The sequence below is a fragment of the Coptis chinensis genome, chromosome 7 (assembly GCF_015680905.1).
Source record: "Coptis chinensis isolate HL-2020 chromosome 7, ASM1568090v1, whole genome shotgun sequence".
Lineage (NCBI taxonomy): Eukaryota > Viridiplantae > Streptophyta > Magnoliopsida > Ranunculales > Ranunculaceae > Coptis > Coptis chinensis.
Window position 1 is genome coordinate 41,378,190 of NC_141462.1, and position 10,695 is coordinate 41,388,884.

A 10,695-nucleotide genomic window follows, 5' to 3' on the forward strand; every position below is an offset into this window, starting at 1 on the left:
AAAAAGAAAGTTAAAATAATTCAATAAATTCACTCAATATCATTTGTTTAGTGTTCATGAAAAAAAAAATATTCATTAGACACGTCAATTTTAGTATACATTTTCTTTTGTAATTGAATAATTAAATTACTCTAAGCTCTTGTGGTTGACATATTTTTATTCATATACGTTAGCAAGCAAGTTCATTCTCAAGAAAGAAGAGCAACTTTTAAACAATATATAGGAAACAAATATCTGAATATGTAATCCAGACTATATTACTGTTCAATTTTATAATACACGATTCCGCTATCATTCTAATTTCATATACTAAATTCATTCCCACATTAAAGCACTACCCAGTAACCACTAATTGCTCCACTATTACAAAATCTGAAGCACATTATTACACAATCTTCAACATGTAATACATTTGCAAGTCTTGTACTCTATTAACTCTGCTCAGAAAAGAGGAAGAAATGTGCAAATACTATAACAAATTTCAAGTCATTATCAAACAATAAGAAGTTAAAATGAAGTTATTCAAATTCATTTAGGCTACTTTTGGTTTGAGGAATCAAAATTCCTAAAAAATTGTGAAGAATACAGAAGATAAAGAGCTAAGGCTAAGTCCAATGACTCTTTATCCCCCTAAAAGTGGAGGCCATAGTGGAGGTTTTCACTCTCTATCTATAATTTACTTTCTATATATAAGGAGTATTAGTGAGATACAGAGTACATTCCGCGCCACTTCAAGTGGAGTGATATGACTTACTTTTCTATTCCGCGCCAGTTCAAGTGGAGTGGTATGACTTACTTTATTTTTTTTTCTTTATTTGCATTCTGAGCTAGATGAAATGGAGTGGTTTGTTGAGGTTTTCATTCTATACCTGTTAGGGGTGGAACTCGGGTGGATTGGGTTGGGTTAAGGCCTAACCCAAGCCCAACCTGAGTTACAAATGCTTCAATCTGAGCTCGGGACCACGCCCTAGTCGGTCCTTAAATTTTCAACCCAAGCCCAACTCGGGTTGATCGGGTTGGGTCGGGTTGGTCAAGTTTCTTGGGTTTCAATGTTAAACAGTATAGAATTGAACGCCTTTTCATTGTTAAATAAATAAATTAAGAGATAAATAATATTGAAATTCAATATTCTAACTAAATTAAAGGGATTTGATTATTTAAAAAAGAAATTAACCTGATTGATTCAATTATTCTCTCTAAAATTGATATTCTCAACCTTATTTTTGACAAAAATAAATCTTTATAAGGAAAAATATAACAGAATATAAAGAATGAAATATACACGTACATATATGCAGACGGCCTCGGGCTTTTCGGTTATTTGATATTCTAACCCGAACACAACTTGAAATTGATTCGAGTTTTAATTTTACAAGACCAACCCCGAACCACAGATCTGAAATGTTAGCCCAGGACTAACAAAAGTCGGGTTTTAGCCCATTGGGCTTGGACTAACCCGACCCAAGTTCCACCCCTAATACATGTAAAGCCATTGGACCCATTTTCCTTATCTATATCTGTAAAACACTATTAAATTGAGGAATAAGGATAAAGAGTCCAAAACCATTTGACTCAGCCTAAGAGGAGAGGTGCAGAGAATTTTAAAAAAGAGAGTATAAATGTTTTTTTAGTGAAAAAAAAGACTTATCAAACAAATACATTAGTAGTAGTACTTAAAATACGAACACTTTACACTGCTTTCAAATAAGTACAAAAAAATAATTACAAAATTTTAATAGAGTTATATACACTCTCTATATTGCTTTACAAATCTCAAATATGTTGCATATGGCACTCCCCACCTAGTAAGCCAAGTGGGTTTACCAACTATAATCTCATGATTTTGCTGGTTGAGTGTGGTAGCCGTAAAGTTTGCTTCACGCCAAGTACTAAAAGAGAATTCTAGCAATCTTTAACACTTTAACCATTTAGGTTTCACTAAATACTGTAGCTCTGAAGATCCATATGACATCACAACAGCCACAAAGACTTATTCCACCCATAGTCTCCTTTACCCTTGCATGATGCCCTCCTTGATATACTTCAAAATCGCCAAACACTCAACTGTAGAGCTTGTGTTAATACCAATATTCATGCATAGCGCTTGAAGTGTGACAATCATGATCTCTACATATCACTCCAAAACCTGCTACATTAGGATTGTCATTTGATGATCCGTTTACATTGATTGGTTAGGTGGTTCCCATATAATCTCCTTGACCTTGCCTTCAATCCCACTTCTTAATGTCATAGTGTCAACTACAATGTTAAACAAACAACCTTTGAGAGCCAAAAAAAATTATATATTCACCTACTTTTTGAATTCCTTTATGCTCATTCTACAAAAAAATAATAATAAAAAATAAAAAATCCTTTATGCAAAAAACTTGCCGCTAGTTCCTTGCCTTGGTGAGTACATTTGAAACAGAACACTCCATCTGTGAAAAAGTACAATGAAACCTACAAAGGAAACCATATATTAATTAGTAAATCCTATTGAAAGTAGTTGTGATAGTTTTTGTTTGGATCAATTCGGAACTTGTTTTGTAAAAGTGGAAACTTTGATGCTATTCAAATCAAGATGCAAACATAGAATAGCTTACACCTAAACTAATATGAATGTCTTGCCAACACTACTTCAACAACTCGTCTAGAATAACCCCTCACTGTTATTATTTGCACCCAAATTTAAACACTTCCCTAATTTTTTTCTTTATCTTTTGTTCAGTCCACTTGTTACCATGGAAAATATTTTAAATGAAATCGCTTTTAATTGATGTGCAACTGAAATCTTAGTCAATCACCTTGCACCTTGTCACGATCATGATCATTGCCAAACACATCAGGTGTTTCGATTGAAAAAAAGTGGTTGAAATTCTTGAACTGTGATTAATTTCAATTTGGACCCCAAAAAAGAACATTTAAACTCAACAGATAATGTAAAACAAAGATGGAAAAGGGGACCAAATAAAGAGATTAAAAAACATAGCAGATACACATCTTACATTAGCAAAAAGTTAATGCAGGGAAACACGATAAAGAACAATCGATCTTGAAGCTTAAACTTAAGCTGGTTTGTGATGTATTGACTTGTTTCAGACCACAGTAACTTGTCGCGAGCCCCTGGTTACACATGCATAGAATTTCCAAGGCACTAAATGAAATGGAAGAAAAAGGAACACGATAATCATGCATGTGCGAGGGGGAGGGGGAGGGGGAGGAAAATTTATACCTGAGTTGTGAATGAATATATTAGGAAAATCTTTGAGAAGTAAAATTACATAGTGAAACACAAAAAAGCTAGAGATTGCTAACAAAACAGTAAAAATAACTCTAACTACACCGAATGAAATATATTGATATGACAAAACCTTGAAACATGATTCGGACATCTTGCCAGCCACTGTAGGTTTCACTTCATATATTATCATCTCCATTAATTGAACTTGCTTTCACAGTCTGCTGAAAAAAATTAAGGTAGTGAGGATATGTACCAAGTCCCAGTTTCCAATTTTTCTATCTATCATTAACAACTTGGTCAATCCTATAAAATCTTCAATAAGGCTCACCGAAAAATGTTTTATAATCGTTGTTATGATTTTTCCTTCCACACTTTGCTCAATGCTCTGAAGAAAATAATAATGATCTAACAGTTAGAGTTGGCTTGGAGATACAGTTGGAGTTCGCTTGGAAAATATAAGGAAAGATGCTATGCTGCTTGTGTTGTGGTTCCAATACATATTTGTAATTCTGACAATGCACAATTGCCAATATTTTGTAATATAATCTAATACAGTAGTCACTAACATTACAAATATCACTAAAAACTAATAGCATAAACGTTCCAAAACATAAGGCTATAGGGACTCCAACATGGCATCTTTTCCATGCTAACTATAAAAGCTAGGAATGAACTACTCTTTATTCCACATAGTACGTGTTAGTCCACAGTAGATTATGAGCTCTCTTTCTTATCAACTCATAAGCGCTAGCCGCTGTAAATTCCCATTTGGGGTCATGTTTCCATATCATACGATCTCCTATATGATTTGGAAGAAACAAATTAAATAGTATAACTACATGACATTACCATGTTGTTCCAACTACATTTCCACAAATTAATAGAATTCAATCCAGGAAACACTTAACAATAGTTAAACTCGTAATCAATGAGAATATACTGAATGGAGAAGGGTATATACTGAATGAGAGTATAATCCATTAATCGTATAAATTTTTAAGGGATTACAGAAAGAGATGACCTCAAGTGTAATTATTGTCCTCAAGTGTCATCGATGTCTACTTGTAATCAAATGGAACTCAAAGTCAATAACATTATTGAAAGCCAAACAAAAATCCTTACAAAATCAATATAAATCGTAACAAAAATCCTTACCAATAGCTTTTCACCCTTTACGTGACCCATTAAGGTTCTTAAGTTCTTAAGAAAAATTAGAAGAACAAAAACTAAAAAAATAAATAAATGAGAACAAACAAACGAAGTTGGAATATTGCTAGAGCGGGTCTTACCAGAAAAATAGAGAGAACAAACTGTGGAACAAACAACCTGGGATAAATATTGTCTCGTTAGTTGTGTATGTTTCTTTCTTTTAGTTATTTTTTTCGTGATTAATGCCCATTAATTTTGTATTAAATTTGATTTAAAACCCAAATAACCAAATAGGAAATATGAGGATTTAATTTGCCGTCTCTTTCTCTCTTTTTTCTGATGAATAGGAGGATTTACCATATACCCATTATAGAGTTTAACAAACATTCTGCCAAAAAAATGGACATTCCTGTTTGCATTGGATCAACACCATGCATGGGTACTTCAGCAAATAGGTATTGTATTAGGATTCAAAATAGCTCTTTTGAGTGTACAATATCACATAATGTATACCTGCAGGGTCAAGTATGCAAGGATAGAGAAGGCACATGATAGATAATTATACAGATGGTGCATACTACATACTTATGATACTTTAGGCAGGAAGTCTTTTCAACAGTGTACTGATTTTCCTTTGTCAATATCAACATTCCAACAAACAGGTCACATGCATAAGGTAAGGTTGTCGGCCTATTCAGATGGTAATAATCTAAATCACAGTATTCATGAAAGATTTAGTGTAAACCATGGAATCTAAGGAAGAAACAAACCAAAATTTGATCAATCACATAGTCTATCATCTTCAGCACACACACGCATGCACATATACATGCTTTTTCACACTCTGCTTGACTGATACCTTATACTTCTACTCGCATGCAAGCATGATGACCACGTAAAAGTTTAAATTGTGTGGAGAACCTAATGCACAACTAAAGTCTTTCATCTATTTTTGTCTTTTTTTTTCGTCTAAATAAAAGGGTAGGGCTGGCAAGCATAAACTTGATATCTAGGAATAGGCGAATAGCAACTAATCCTTTGTAATCTATAGAAACTGAATGAATCCATAGAACTCACATCATAGAATTTATGTTATGAAGTCGTACCTGTAACAAAAGCCCCTTACCATGATGTCAAAATTCACCACAAGGCCATAAATACCCTGCTAATCTTGGTTTTGTTAGCTACTGCATGCCCCATGAGCATATCAAATAAAATTAGAAATACAAAGTAAATATTCGTACTCCATAGCCAATTCAACGATGGCCAAAACCTATCAACGATAACCTGTGTCATGCATATAAGTTACGTTAGATCTTTAATTGCCTACATTTTGTGTGAGACGGTGAGAGAAGAACTAACTTGAGAGGCTTGAGACTTCAAATGGTGGGAGGAAAACTAAAATAGATCATTGAAGAATTTCTTAACTCTTCAGTTTCAGTACCTGTGTGGGAGAAAACTAATGTAATCACTAATCAGGTTATTGATCTAATATTTTTTTTATCAAGAAAAGCTCCACCATGATAGAATGTGTTTGATTACAAAGGAATTAAAATGTTTGACTGCCTAATGATTCCAATCTCTTTAACTATAGAAATTTACAGTACAAATGTTTAAAAATTGGGTGCCTTGTGAATGTAGTAGTCATTTGGAAGAAAAAATTGATGTGTATCCCCTAGACATCTTCTTAAACATAATGCAAAATTACTAAAAAAAACTACACAACTACTAAATAAACTACATGATCCCATATAAAAGTACCACACTATTAAAATTAACTGTACAAAGGGGAATTGCATGAAATACCTCGTTGAGTAGAAGTGAAATTGGTGATGAAACATTTAACAATAGCGAAAGAAACCGGAGTAAAGTCTTTTCCGACTGACAGTTGCTCCGAAAAATTCTGAAAAATGGGGATCTGTGCGTTTACGTAATCAATGATTAAGATGAAGTTTGATGCTTTCCCTGAAACACTCAAAAAAAAAAAAAAATTTAGTTGAAATAGAATTAGAAACGAATGGAACTCAAATACAAAGATTATCGACTATTCTTTATTTACATAGTCTTAAGATTAGGCATAAAGATGAGTGCTTGTATATCTCCAAATGTGAACAATGCCTGCAAGAAAAGAACACTAAAATCGGGTCAGTTCATTATCTTAAATTATTAACTCAACAATACATAACAACTATTGAAAGTATGTTGCTTAAATGAACTCACTGAAAATTACACTTAATCAAAAGATGACAAACATGGATACAATCGGGAAAAGAAAAACCAGAGCTCAAGACGTATATATCAATATCTTAATTCAATAATAAAAGATATCAATCCATGAAAAGATTACCTTGAAAGGAAAATACTAAATGCGAGCCTACTTAAGCATTTCTCCACTTGGACGCATTGACGACCTACAAAGCACTGATTATAACAACAGGCGGTTATTTTTTCCAATCCCTACCACTACACCAATTTGCTCAAAAAGCCACAGCCACAACCAGTCATAAACGACGGTTAATAGCCTTAGTTTTAAAGCAAGTGGGCTTAGCAATCGTATTGTACCCAAGGGCCATTGTTTTCTAGTTGTTTGGTTCGGGTTTATGAAAATTTAAAAAATCGAAAAGGAAACTAGAAACTCAGAGAAAAGAATAAGTAATGAAATTTATGTTCTAGGTTTTTATTTGGTTCAATGGAAAAATCGATAAAATTGTTGTGTTGTTTGGCAGCAGCTATTTGATCGGGAACTCTTTCTCTCTGTCTTACAGTTCAAATCGTTATAGTTCGGCGCTGAAACTTCTTAACTACTTTTATTTCTTCTCCATTTTTGCTATTGGTTCAGGTGGATTTGGATTCTGGTTCTTCAGAGGTTCCTTTAATTATCTCTCTCTCTCAATCATTGATTAACAGGTACAATTTTAACTAAATTATGTTATTATAGAAATCTATATGCCTAATGAGAAAAAATTGAATCTTTTCTATGGAATTGGGTTTGCTATGTTTGTTTGTGATAAATATTTTTGGAAGAAATGAATGTGTGAAATTTAGGGGTGTTTGTTTGTATATTATGACTTGTTTGATTCGATCTGCAATGGTGTATACTTGATGTTTATCCTCTCTCTCTCTCTCTGATCTCTCTACTTTTAGGATAATGATGGGCGTTAAAATCCAAAGGAAACAATTATTACTATTTCTATTCCGTAGTTACCAAATGCTATAATCGAAATGTGTGCTTTTGCCTAAATCTTTTTAGTTCCATAGAGTAATTTTTTCACTTGAGAGTACCGCCACCACCCATCAACAAGAATAACCGATACATCCCAGTAAATTATCCCTTTGATAAGTGAAAGTGTAGGTTGAGATTAGCTTATTGACTAAAGACATTTGATAGGAAAAGGTTAAGTTTTACACTTGGTGTCGAGTTTACACTAGATTAATTTTTCGATAAAGGGCCATAGTTAATTTTTGGTTTATGCTTTGGTAGAAAAAAGTGATATCCACATTGATCCTTTTGTGTTTGTGAGGAATTATATCATGCATGTATTGGCTGACGGTAGTATGTGTAAGGTTGTCTTCTTTTAGTTTTCTTTTGGGTTGTTGGATTTCTTAGTGTCTAAGCGATGCCAAGCACCGAAGTAAGCTCCAATTGACCTTTGACTTCAGAAGGTAATCTATCCACCACTTGGGGTATTTAAAAAACTGAATTGGAAAACTTATTGGGTGTATTTGACATGGGATCAGTCTGGTTGTAACAAAACTTGCTTACTTAGGACTAATAAAAACTTTGGCAGATTAATATTGTTTAGGAATAAGTTTTGTATTTTCTTTTCTTTTGTTGGCATGGGATTAGTTTGTTCATGAACATTTGGAACATTTGGACATGGAGAAATGGTTATGGCGCAGTAGACACTATGGTGAGATAATAAATTATTGTTAAACTTCTATTTTTGGCAACCTATGTACTTTATGTTGTTTGAACGTTAGGTTGGTTTTTTTTTGGGGTGGCTCAAGTTCAATTCACCGGAGCATACTCATTCAGTTGTTAGGTGTTGGACAATGTACATCATAATGGTTAGTTTATACATACCAGTCCTACTACTACCCAAAGACCATGACTTTGCTAGAAGCTTATAAGTACTTTGGTCGCTTAAGTATTTAATTCATAGCTGATTGGTCATTGGTAGTATGTTAGTTCCTTGTTTTATGGTGTTATTGCTATTTCAGTTTTTGTTGTTTCAAGGAGATATTCATTTTTTTTTTCGTGTATTGATTTTGCAGTACTTCCACAAAGTGCCTTTACAAACGCCTTTACTACTAGTAAGTTACCCATCATATTTTGACAAGTGTTTTTTTCTTTTATTACTTGTCTTCCTTTCTCTTGCATATATATATATATTAGGGAAAGTTAATAAAGTAGAATACTATAAGACCATGTACTAAAGGTGAGGTTTGTCTTGGGCATTGTCTCCTAGAGTTCTTGAAGATTGATAACTATGACTTGGTTGTTCAGTTCTTACTTTTCATATGTAATGCATTTGCACTTAAACCAAGGTTCACTTGTACATCTTAATTGGACTTATGAAATGAGATAAGTAATAGCGCAAACCAAGTGCTTCTCTGTCACTCTCTTCATACACATGTTCCCCATATAAAGGTATTAGTGATGCATGCCAAGAACTACAAATACTGTACTTTAGTCCAAAGAGTACGCTATATTTCTTTATAAATTTCAACCTTGAGATGGAATAGATTGTTGCGAAGTACTAGTGCAAGGTTGGGGTGGCAGTTGTAGCTGGATGTAAACACTAAGAATTCTACGCATTCAGAGTGTGGGACAAGAGGCTCAAGTACTCTATCTCATTAGTTACAGTCAGTGATCAAGCTTTGTTTGACTGAAGGCTAGCTTAGTTTTGAAATATTAGTATTTCCTTTATATGAGCATTTGTTGAGGTTTTCTGTAAAGAGCCACATTGCTTTTGTTATGACAATGTGTTAGTTCGATGGAGGGTGAGATTGCCCTCTAGTATGACCGAGCTACTTGATTGACATGGTTTACTACTTTACTTTAATATGGCTTTTGCAGTAATTGCTTCACTCTTTACTTTAATAAGTCTTATTTCGACATCATTGTGCTTCTTTTTTATAATATATTTATAAACTATCATGAATTCTTCGATTGCAATTCTTAGAACCTCACTAGATATCTCATTGCAACATGATATATTGTATCGCTGGCCAGGATGAAACGGATTATCTACCTCTCTACAACAACTTTGGTATAGGTCTTACCAGATGGAGTCCGGTAGCATTTGGAGTGCTCAGATTTTAAGGTAGTGATTTATCTCGACAGATTTTATATATGGTCTGGAGTTGGTCTTTACAGGTTTCAACTAGATGTAAATCATGTTGTTGGCGAAATGCCTAAATAATTAATGAGTAACATAAAATTGTTACATGAAGGTGACATGTGTAATAGTACATACAGATCGACAAATGGCTCAAGTGTCTTTATTTTTCTACTATTTTTAGTAGCTTTAAATCCGATTGCCCATCTTTACAACTTTCCTTTGGTTTTACTACCACTTCCTTAAAGAATTGGCAATTAAGAGAGGCATCACTAACACCATCAGAAATCAAGTGCCATGGTAATTTACATTTTTGCTCCATCAACATGGATCCTAGTATATTTTTAGTTTATTTACAAGTATGCCTACAACATATGTTAAGGAGCATTCTGCATTATTCTCTTGCCATCCCTTTTTACGTCATATTTGTATGCTTGCTTACCAAGCCTTTCATCAATTGATTGTTTTTTTTGTAGTGCAACGATTCCAAGGGAGGCGTCATCATCATGTCAATCTACATGGGAGTTGCAAAGTTTTTGTGGAAGAATTATTATTGTTGGAAGATTGCTTAGCAACCGTGAGGGGTACGGTACCTGAAAATGCGTATAGGATTGTAGCGGATGAGATTATTGACTTTATGGAGTTAATGGAAGAACCTTTGGTGTACTTTGATTCGTTTTTTTTTTTTTAATTTTTTTCAAGTTCAAGACTTGTTTGTTACTTGGGATTGAGTTTGAAATATGAAATGAAATATTTTCATTTATTTAGCTTGTGTTATATTTGTTTTTATATATTTCATGGTGGAAAGCTATCAGGTATAAGCAGGTCATGGGATAATAAATAACAAAATACCAACCGGTATCCCTTTAGTAGTGCAAAAACAACGGCTATGGGGTGTTGTTACTTTTTTAAAAAGTGGACCGAATATGTAAGAAAACCACAGTTGAAGGCCGTCGTTAAATA

General features: G+C 33.6%; 1 long non-coding RNA gene across 1 annotated transcript; it reads left to right on the top strand.

Moving 5' to 3' along the window:
• Positions 1 to 7,228: 7,228 nt before the first annotated feature.
• LOC147487577 (uncharacterized) lies at positions 7,229 to 10,495 on the top strand. Its single transcript, XR_015201919.1, has 4 exons — positions 7,229 to 7,297; positions 8,666 to 8,704; positions 9,627 to 9,717; positions 10,209 to 10,495. It is a non-coding gene; the product is annotated as an uncharacterized LOC147487577 (long non-coding RNA).
• The last annotated feature ends 200 nt before the right edge of the window (positions 10,496 to 10,695 follow it).